The following is a 12,192-nucleotide window of genomic DNA, read 5'->3' on the forward strand; positions in this document are numbered from 1 at the left end:
TACACCATGGAATGCTGCCTGAATTTAGCAGGACATGCCATAGCAGCAAAACCATTTGCTGTCATTATTATAAATAATTATTATTATTATCATAAACTAGATTTTTTAAATTTTCACAAGAAAATGTGAGTGGTGTTTGTTTATGCAAAACTTGCTGTCACAATTCTAGGGTGTTGTGGGAGGTTGCAATGCGGTTGCTACAGTGTTTTTAGCTTGTTGCTAGGTGGTTGCTTAATAACCCAGGTCAAAAGAGCCCACCTCCAAAAGTCTATGATTTTCTGGTCACTAGATATGCTCCCTGCATCAATGTACCTGTTGAAAAAAAATCTCTTTAAACCAGTCTAAGGGGGTATGCTGGTCTTGGCTGGTTTGTGTAGCTGGTCTCCCAGCTTGACCAGCTGACAAGTGCTTAAAACACCTCGAAAAGCCGCAAATATTTTTAATGTTATAGCTTGACCAGGCTAGGAGACCAGCTAAGACCAGCAAACCATCTTAGGCTGGTTCAATCTTTTTTTTTTTTTTTTTTATCAGCACGGGTAAGTCTATTTGATTTTTCTTTCATTTTTTTCTTTCTTTATTTGTCTGATTGCTTAGAAATAGCATTTATATAGTAGCCTATCTTTCTTCAACAAGCCATTCAATTCCACACATCATTCAAGCAGTGTTGTGGAATAGCTAACTAAAAGTGGTAACACAATTAACTTAACTACATTTTTAGTAGCATGACAGTGGTTCAGCTATTTTCACAGCAGTGTACCTTTTCTTATTATTACAAGCGTCTTTTTACAACAAATACAAACAGTGTAGTGCAACAAAATGTTACACATTTAAAGGAATATTACGGGTTTAAAAGGGTAGTTCACCCAAAAATGAAAATCCTCTCATGATTTACTCACTCTTATGACATCCCAGATGTGTATGACTTTCTTTCTTCACCAGAACACATTTGAAGAAAAATAGAAAAATATCTCAGCTCAGCAGGTCCTTAAAATGCAAGTGGATGGTGATCAGACTTTTGAAGCTCCAAAAATCAAAGACAGTCAGCATAAACATCATCCATATGGCTCCAGCGGTTAAATGACTGTCTTCTAAAGCAATACGATCGATTGTGGTGCTGAAAAGATAAATATTTAAGAACTTTTTAACTATAAAACATTGCTTCCGGTAATCTTCACGAGACGGCTGTGTTCACGTGGTCTCACATGTGACGTATTCGCGTTGGCATGTTATGGACGTAATCTTTGTGCTCTTCTCTCGGTTGAGACATCAAGAATAAGCACACCATTGTGAGTAAAGAAACAGATACCAATACAGATCTAAACCAAAACCGATGAAGTTTCTGAACATCGTACTCCTGTCCAACCTGCTCAGTTGTAAACAGCGCTGCTCTTCCGGCTGTGACGCACGTGCCTCAGTTCACGCATGAACATGTCGAGGTGATTACGTCACACGCACATACTGTTGCTGACCAGAAGCAATGGTTTATTGTTAAAAGGACCAAAAGTGGTTTTAGCACTTTAGAAGACATTAATTTAACCGCTGGAGTCGTATGGATGACGTTTATGCTGACTGTCTATGATTTTTGGAGCTTAAAATGTCTGATCACCATCCACTTGCATTTTAAGAACCTTCTGAGCTGATATATCTTTCTATTTTTCTTCAAATGTGTTCTGCTGAAGAAAGAAAGTCATCCACACCTGGGATATCATGAGTGTGAGGAAATGATAAGATAATTTTGGGGGGGGGGGGGGGCGGGGAGGGTGTGAACTAACCCTTTAATACAAGTTAAGCTCAATTGACAGCATTTGTGGCATCATACTGATTTCCCCAAAAATTAATTTCAACTCGTCCCTCCTTTTCTTTAAAAAAATGTTAAAATACTCCCAGCTTCAAAAGTATAGCCACAAGATGAAAACCAAGATTGTAGTGTACTAAATCACTTTCTAACCTTTTCTGTGTAAAGTTATAGCCAATTTTTAAACCTTCTTGCCATGACGACGTAACGCCGCAAACCCTGTAATTCAGCAAAAATGACGACAGCTCTACAGCTCAAATAATACACAAGCACCAGCAGAAGAATTAATTGTGCTTTTAAGTGCTTTTATAAAATTATAAGCCACACATTTCTGTCTTCAAACCCTCCAAGAACTGGCCCCATTCACTTCCTTTTTTTTAAAGAATAGGAGGGGCTTGTCAAAATGAATCTTTGCGGTAATCAACATTATGCCACAAATGCTGTCGATTGAGCTTAACTTGTATTGAACCTGGAACGTTCCTTTAAGTGCATTGTTTCGCTCAAGCGGTTCACGAAAAGAAAAATTGGGTTAAAATATACGATTCACCAATTGATTCATAAGAAGCATTGGGAAGTCCAATAAATTTGTGTGAATTGGCTTGTTCGGACAATTCATGTAAATGAACCAATTCAAACACACGATTCACACGATTTAGGTCAATGCTTCTTCCTTTTTGGAGCGAGTTGTTTATAAACTAATTTTTAAATGTTCAGTTAAATATACGTTTTTAAGTAAAAGAATATAGTATTTTAAGTATTTAATATAAATACTTATATACATAATATGCATGTTGTGTTGAGACCGCAAGATGATCTAGGGTTATGTAACATTAAAATTGATATTAACAATTATTTGTTTGCTGGAATAAAAATGACAGCAAACTCTAGAAACACAGTGCAATAATCAAGTGGTTTCTTTATTTACAAAGAGAAATGTTCAGAGTGAAGTAGTGGAAAAATAAATGAATAGATACAAAATATACAGTACTTTATATAAGACACACAAAAACGGACACGAGTGGTACCAACCAAGTGAAATAAACAAACAGAAAAAACACTCCTGCTATAATGTTTTAACCTTTAAACTGACAAGAAACCAAAAGATTACAATAAAAATGGTCTTCAGCATCCAAGATGCCTTAACTAAACTACTCTGTAAACGTACAGCGGATGGCACTCGCGCGAACACATATTTATGTTCAATGCAATGTTGCCACCCTAACTGAGCTCTTCATTGTTTTTGTGTAAATTACAGGATTACATATAATCTGATTACTTATTATAAAACATAAAATAAAAACTAACCCTAACCCTATTTTTAAAATATTTTTTAATTGCTGAAATGTAGTTTGCTACTTTTTGTTTGCTGCTTTCCCAACATCATTCACATCTGCAGCTCAAAACGATCCAGGATGAGTTACATGGAAAAGTTTAATGCTTTGATTTGTCACAGTTCTGTTCAGCAATAGTAATAGCGATTCGTGCTTTAGGTAGTTCAAGTTCAAGTACTCAAATTGGTTGCCAGGACAGTTCATTAGGTTATTAGCTCATTAGTGGTTTTCTTCAGCCTTACCACTAATAAAACTGTAAGCAGCTGCCTTTCCATCTCAGAAAACAACACACTGGGTTTTGCATATGTGTGTGTGTCGCAGTGAGTGGTAAATTAGCATCTGTCTGTGCTGTCAAAAACACTGCACAGTTACGCTTGACTAGACTAATTACTTAAATGGAATGTTTCCGTGAAGGACTTGGTCTTAATCTGTGGGTAAACTTGCCCTCATGACCAGTTCCCTGGGCAAATGTGCCCGGAAGTTGTCCGATGTGTGGATTAGGGCATTAGAAAACTGATTCATTTACTGAATGTGAGTGACTACTCTGTAAATGCTGTGCATGCTTTAGATTCTTTTCCTTTTGGAAACAACACATTCAATTCTGAATGTATTTACGGAATATTCTGGGCTCAATCAGTCTACAGCATTTGTTGCATAACATTGATTACCATAAAAATGTAACATAAAGATCATTTGGCTCACAACTGCAATTACATAGGCGTTGTGTGTGTCACATAAAACGCTCAAAAAACGTATCTTCTGGAGAGAAAAAAACTGAGAACAAACATTTCAGTTATAGAGGGACAGATTTTGACATTTTGAACAATAATAAATTTTTTTTAAACTGTCAGTAAAGCCAGTCTTCATGCAATTATTTTGCATTTATACAGAAAATATCATTAAACACAAATGATGACGATTCTTATAGATCTATAGGCTATATTCTATATACACTGCCATTCAAAAGTTTGGGGTCACTTGCCTGAAATGTTTCTCATGATCTTAAAAATCTTTTGATCTGAAGGCGTATGCTTAAATGTTTGAAATTAGTTTTGTAGACAAAAATATAATTGTGCCAACATATTAATTTATTTCATTATAAATCTAAAATATTATTTAACAAAAAGAAGCCAATAAGTGCCCAGCATATAGATGGGAACTCCTTCAATACTGTTTAAAAAGCATCCCAGGGTGATACCTCAAGAAGTTGGTTGAGAAAATGTCAAGAGTACATGTCTGCAAATTCTAGGCAAAGGGTGACTACTTTGAAGATGCTAAAATATAACACAGTTTTGATTTATTTTGGATTTTGTTTAGTCACAACATTATTCCCATAGTTCCATTTATGTTATTCCATAGTTTTAATGACTTTACTATTATTCTAAAATGTGAAAAAAAAAAAAAAAATACATAAAGAATGAGTAAATGACCCTAACCTTTTGAATGGTAGTGTATGTTGTTAAGACATCTGGTGTTTACATGATGTATAATGATCAAAATGTAAAGCTTTTTTGTTGTTGTTGTTGTTGTTCCTGGAATTCCTATCAACCAATCAGATTTGAACCAATTTGTCTTATGAAATCTTCACCTGATTTAAAATACAACTACCTGGACTCTGCACTGCAGGAAACCCAACAGTACTTCATATTAACACTCACGCTTGCGCCCTCGCAAGTTCAACAGGGTCAATGGGTTCATGTGTATTGAATGGTGCTGTACAGCTGGGTGGGAACACGTCTTCCTAATATCATGAGAATCTTGCACTGAGGCCAGTGACAACAAGAGATGTGTTAAATCGTGTCTGTATGAAGTGTCATGCGATCCCACACCTGCCCTTTTCGACAGCTTTGGTGAGCGTAACCATAGAGATGGACTGTTAGAAGGCTGGTTTATTTGAATGGCAGAGCTAACAGTGTTATCACAGACACCTGTGCCATGACCATCACTCAGATATATTGAAAGAGAGAAACCCTGACCTTCTGGGGAGAGAATGAAAACATTTCTGTGTTTTGTGTGGCTGTTAGGGTGTTCTGGTTGCTAGGGCATTGCTAGGTGGTTGCTAGGGTGTTCTGGGTGGTTGCTACATGGTTCTGGGTGGTTGTAAGGGTGTTACTGGGTGGTTGCTAGGGTATTTTGGGTGGTTGCTAGGCCATTAGTAGTTGGTTGCTAGGATGTTCTGGGTGGTTGTTAGGGTGTTCTTGATGGTTGCTAGGACATTGCTAGGGTGTTCTGGTTGCTAGGGCATTAGTTGTTGGCTGCTAGGGTGTTCTGGGTGGTTGCTACATGGTTCTGGGTGGTTGTAAGTGTGTACTAGGTGGTTGTTATGGTGTTCTTGATGGGTGCTAGGGCATTGCTAGGGTGTTCTGGCTGCTAGGAATTTCTTGGTGGTTGCTACATGGTTCTGGGTGGTTGTTAGGGTGTTACTAGGTGGTCGCTAAGGTGTTCTGGGTGGTGGCTAGGCCATTGTTATTTGGTTGCTAGGATGTTCTGTGTAGTTACTACATGGTTCTGGGTGGTTGCTAGGGTGTTCTGGGTGGTTGCGTAAAAGAAAGAGTAGGTAGGGCTTTTCATGAGCACATCCAATCCTCTCCTTTGATTGCAAAACTATTTTTACAACCGTCTATTTTTTAGAGATTTGTTGCTTAGAGTCACAAGTTTCATCCTAACGTACTGTTTACAGAGCTAGGTGGGCGTACACACACAGAGCCTCTCTGACTGGGTGACCTATTTAAAATCTGGACAACAGCCTATTAACATCCTTAACCAAAACACAGATTATGACCCTAATATGGTGAACTGCACGTTTCAAAACAGAATATCCATAATGGAGTCGCATGATCATTATGATCTGAACAATATTTCCTTCCCAGCCTCACATTGTTGTCTAATACTTATTATAACCTTACAAAAAAGGTATTCAATTTACCATGAAAAAACATGGTTACACCTATAATCAGTCTGTTTTTGAACAATAGCAGGAATGGTATATGAACATCACAATCAAACAACACCATGGAAGCAGTGGCGCAATGACAGGCAGTGTAGGGTGTGCAGCTGCACTGGGGCCAGGGTGAGAGGGAGACCTGCTTTGGCCTACCGAAAGGGTACATTTGAAACGGCCGTAGGCTTAACAGGTGATGACCACAGAAGTTGAAAATGACTGAATGGGGACCCCCTCCCCTGAAGGCAAAAATGAGGGGTGCCAGCCTGGCTAGTGCCTTGAACTTGGGCCTGTAAGATACAAGTTACATCACTGCATGGTAGTACCATCTGATACCATCACTTTTACACTGTGAAATTTACAAAAGGAAAGTGGCACTCACTTTTAATCAGAATGTGCTAAGGTAAAAAAAATCAGGCTTTTGCATTTAGAGTGATTATTATTATTATTATTATTATTAGACAAAAATTCCCCACTTTCCACTCTCAAATTCCAGCTGTTTTGCCAAAAGCATGCTTAATTACAACTTGGAAAATTCTAATATAAATCTTTTATTAGTATATAATACATGGAACATATCACTGATGAGCATATCCTAAAAATAATCTCTAATAAGTAGCAATTAATGCACTGACCTTTAAAAAGACAATGATTTGAGAAATATTAACTGTTACAAACCCAAACGCTTAAAAACAGCTGTTTTCCAGTAATCATATAAACATCCTTAAACAATACAGCTTACATTAGCTTACATTTACTTGATAAGCTAAATTTTCAGACTTGTTTTCAGAGTTCAGCTTATTTTACTTATTTTACTTTGTAGTTTTTTCAGCTTACAGCTGAATCAATTTTGTTCGATTAATTCTTAATACAAGAAATAAAAACTATTTGTTAATGAGGTAAGAAAAATACATTTAATTTAACACATCGGACAAAATTTTGCTTCTCAAGCAAATGTATCTTATTTTAAGGATCTGTTTTTACTGAAAAACAAGACAAAAATCCTGATTAAGAAAATTATTCTTTACAGTGAAAGAAATAACTGAGCTTCTAGACTAACAAGATTAGATGTGTTGATCAGCACCTCATGTCAACTTTCAGTTCATTAAACTGCAATGTGCTGAACTTAGCGGGGTCTCCAGTCACAAGCTCCGGGCAGATCAGAGCTCTCACACAGTAAGGGGAATTCACTTTACTGCCAAGGAGCATCAAGTCCAAACAGAAGTCAATCCTGCTACAAGTTTGTGCAACTGAGGGCTAGAAACCAGCCAATGCAAAAACCCCCCCAAAAACCTTTCATTTTACAGGACCACATAAAAGAATGTTATCTAATGCCACACCCTAGCAACCACCCACAACACCCTACAATCCATGAAACAACGCCCTAGTAGCCACCCAGAACACCTAAGCAACCGCATAGTAATGCCCTGGATACCACCCAGCAACTATATAGCAACGCCCTGGAAACCACATATAGCATGCTAGCAACTGCAAAACAAAGCCCTGGAAACAACACTTAGCACCCTAGCAACTACATAGCAATGCCCTGGAAACCCCAGCTAACCCCAACTAAGCAACTTCATAGCAAAACCTGGAAACCACCCACAGCACCCTAGCAATTGTATAGCAATTCCCTAGAAACCACCAATAGCAACGCCCTGGAAACCACCCATAGCACCCTAGCAATTGCACAACAATGCCATGGAAACCATGCATGGCACCATAGGAACTGCATAGCAATGCCCTGGAAACCACCCATAGCACCCTAGAAACTGCATAGCAACGCCTTGGAAACCACCCATAGCACCCAAACAACTGCATAGCAACCCCCGGAAACCACCCAGAGCACCTAAGCAACTGTATAGCAACACCTTGGAAATGACCAATAGCATCTTAGAAACTGCATAGCAACACCTGGAAACCACCCATAGCACCCTAGCAACTGCACAACAATGCTGTGGAAACCATGCATGACACCCTAGCAACTGCACAGCAAACGCCCTGCAAACCACCCATAGCAACCTAGCAACTGTATAGCAACACAATGGAAACCACCTGTAGCACCCTAGCATCAAGAGATGGAGTTTTGTACAGGCAAGCACCACTCACATTCTCTTCAGAAAATGTAAAAATCATAAACAACATTCAAACAAAGTGCAGGTTTACTCTCCCTTGAGGGACAGGGTGGGCAGTAGTGAAGAAATAAGTCTTCAAATAATGAAGTACTCCTACTGGGATTTAAACCTTCAATCTTTAAGATGTCAGGCCTAATTATCATCCACTCAGCTACCATGTGTTGCATGTAGTGTTTACATGCAATGCAAAATCGTGGTAATGGGCAAAAATATACCTATGTTGATTCTCGGTTTTTGCCTAATCCGTTTATGACTTTACCTGGATAAAGGAAAAACGCTGAAGGTGTTTACATGTCCTTACCAGTCTTGGCTAAGTTACTCAAAAATAATAATCTATTACAAATGGCTTCTCTAAATGTAATCAGATTACATTACTGGTCACTTCATGCGGAAGTAATGACATTACAAATTATTTTAGTTACTTTCAAAAAACAATTTTCATAGATATATTTTGTTTTTAGCACCACAAACTTAAAATAATGCCTATTGTTCCACCTTGTTCATTGTCCCTTCATCTGTCACAGAAACACAAACAGAAAATGTATTCTACATGAATAATAGTATTTTTGAAATACTACAAGTAATGTACTTAAAAGTAATTAACTTGACTGAAAGTCAGTAACTATAATCTGAAAATGTAATCCTTTGCGTTACTGCGTTACTTTGCGTTTTGACCAAAAAATTCGATTAGAGTACAGTAACAAATTACTTTGTAATCAGATTACATGCAGTACTGGTCCTCGCATGTTGTTTGTTAAGCATCACCAGTGCCCATGCATGTAACCATGCTCAATTATGTTTCTAAGAATTGGAAAGACAAAAAAGGTAGATCAAGATAGAACCAGTAGAACCGAACAGAACCAGTATGTTAGATGCTTTCCTGAAAACTTCACCTCTCCTCTCAAACACTGAAAACAAACTCACATGTCGACAACACTGACCTTGATGTAGCAGGTCCAGAGATCAATGTTCTTTAAAGAGACTCTCTTCGAAGGATCCACACTGGAAAACAAACACTAGGTCATGAGTGATAAACACGTTCCTTCCCAAATATATGTCATGTAAGAAAGTGCCAGTATTTTCCAGCTTTGAATTTCCAAGAAGGATATTGTGATTACTTCTGACTAGGGGCCTGATATACTACAGTATTTTAGAATAAAAACTCCTATTTTAGCACTTACTTTAGCATTAACTCACAATACAAACATTGCATTTGTTAGATATGAATTTGGATCTTTACAGATGCTTAATGATGTCAAAGGGCATGTCCCACTCACTGTCTGGTGGTTACAGCCCTGCTGAAACATGTCAATACTCTTTATAAGAGTTTTCTTACAAAAAACAATATACTGGCCTGTGCTGGGATTTGGGGGTTTGTGTCCTGAATGCAATGTTTCAATAGAAATTCAGTGGGGAGCTACACATGTGAATTTAAGGAGTATAAGGGTTCATAACAAAAAGTCAAGACAGGATGTTAGTTACAGAACCCAAGAGATGGATTTAGAAGACTGCATGTACATCGGTCACAAAAACTGCCAAATTATATTGTGTCAAGGGAACTTGTTTAAAAAAAAAACTCAACATACGCAAACCGCACGGGCAAAAAACTTGTTGTTGAACCTTCATGGGATGTTCTGGAGTGGCAGGTGTGAAGTAGATCTCAATTTTCTTCATTTCATTAAACAACTGGAGACTTTTGTCCATTGAGAATGATTCAATATATCACTACTATGAACAACAGTATAGATCTACAGTAATTGACAGCACTGCATAAAAAACTGAATGCTAAAGGTGTATCCATTGACTGTTAGGTGCCTGACATTAATATTATTCTTATTAGACATTCCCATTGTTTTCTCAGCCTTCTTGTGCTTGTTCAGTTGGCTGGTTTCATTTCTATAATGTTATGAGTTTGAGAAAGATTTTAGGGGACAAACATCACTATTGGCGATGGTGAGGATAGCAAACAATAAAGCCCTTCTAATTAATGTTGATATCAGGGAAACATACACACATAACATTCAAACATAAAAACAATAAAATAATTGAGAAAATTCTATAATCGTGTCATAATGAAAACATTATCATAATGAAAAAAAGTACAATTGTAAACATTCTAATAAACCTGTTATGGTTAGCATTTCGACATCTATTGATAATAATATCAGGGAAATAAAAAATAAGATTAAAAAAGATAAAAAAATTAATACAATTTTCATAAGCATGTTATGGCTAGTATTTTAACATTCTATTTATCTATACTGTATATATATGGCTGTGCATTTAATATAAGGATATGAATAAAGTTATAACACATCCAGAGGCACAGATTTGAGCAAATCTGAGCTAAGGCATTTTTATGGAGAATGAATCATATAAACAGACACAGAAACATTCCCATTTCAGTGCCACTGCTCCCTGAATAACACAGACAGATATTGAACGCTTTGATGCAAGGTTGGGTCAAACTAATGGTGCAGATGAAAGAGCAAAAACAACTGGAGTGAGTCAGGGTAAATGATGTTCTGTGCTGTGACCCCTCTCAACACAGTACCAGTCAAAGCACCTCACTGAAGGGCAAACAACACAGATACAAGAGAGGGAACAGTATTTTCTTTCTCCGAAGATGACGAGATGAGACGAGGGGAAACCAGAGGGCAAAATCAGAAATTAGATCTGACCTTATTACAGTATTAAACTGTTTAGGAACAAGTTTAAAACATAATCTCTATGACTTTGTGACACTGTAACTTGGTAATACTGTCTTACGCACAAGCGGTGAATCCAATGAAGCATGTCAAGAATATATCCTGGTCATATTTCACCCCAAAATATTTTTTTATTATATTATATATCAATAGAAAATTCAGAAAATGAACATTTAGGACCATTAATTTTATTTTATTTTATTTTTTTTTTGCATTTGTGACAATTCTCAAGACCTTAAAAAAAAAAAAAAAGAAAAAAAAATATATATATTTATATTTTAATTGTCAGGTGTTATAAATCATGTTAGTATTTGTTGTATTGACTTTAATTCATGCTCATTTAAAAAATGCACCTTACAAAAAAGTATAAATAATAATAACTGAAATAATTTATACAGTTAATTAAATACAATTAAAATAAAAATCATTGTATTCTAGACAGGATGGTTTTCATTACTGTATTAAATAAACTATATAGAAGGGGAAAAAAATGCCATTGAGAATAATGAGAATTACAAAGAAAATTCAAAATGAGAATGGGAGGGCTTGTCATGATGCAAAATTTTTTCAAAGGTACTAAAATACCGGTAGCAACTTATTTTACAATACTGTTCTACATTTACATACTACATAATTACAACTACAGTAATTATTAGGTACTAACCCTAACCCATATTAAGTACATGTAGTTACCTAATATTACTCCGTACTTTCTTGGGTAAGTACACTGTAAATATATAGAAATTACACATCCTGTAAAATAAAGTGCAACCAAAATAGCTTTCATTTTCATTGTATTGTTTTTTTTTTTCTTCCTTATTTTTATATCTTGATTTTGGGTTTAAATATGACCCAGACATGTTCTTCATGAGATTAACCCAAGTACAGATGTAAAGTCTCTGAAATTGCAGTCTCAGGTTAGTCCTCACATCAATTTATGAATGTGATATTTTTAAGAGGCCACTTCTGGCATCTAGTGGTTAACATGGTCATTGCATCAACATAACTGTATGCTAGCTTGTCCACACATGGATTTCACATTTACAAACATTTCAAATTGTGTTGGCATTAGGAAAATTAACAGGCTTTTAACTTATGTGCTGTTCTTTCAATTATACTATAGTGTGTGGCTTCCCAGCTACAACAAAACGCCTCAGGGTGTTCAAGTTTGTGTTTGTAACATGCTAGCTGGTTTATTGCTGCTTCAAGGTGGTCTACCAGCCCCAACCAGCTTGACCCAAGTGGGTCAGACTGGTTAAAACCAGGTCAATGAGCTTGTAGT

The sequence above is a fragment of the Myxocyprinus asiaticus genome, chromosome 12 (genome assembly GCF_019703515.2).
Source record: "Myxocyprinus asiaticus isolate MX2 ecotype Aquarium Trade chromosome 12, UBuf_Myxa_2, whole genome shotgun sequence".
Lineage (NCBI taxonomy): Eukaryota > Metazoa > Chordata > Actinopteri > Cypriniformes > Catostomidae > Myxocyprinus > Myxocyprinus asiaticus.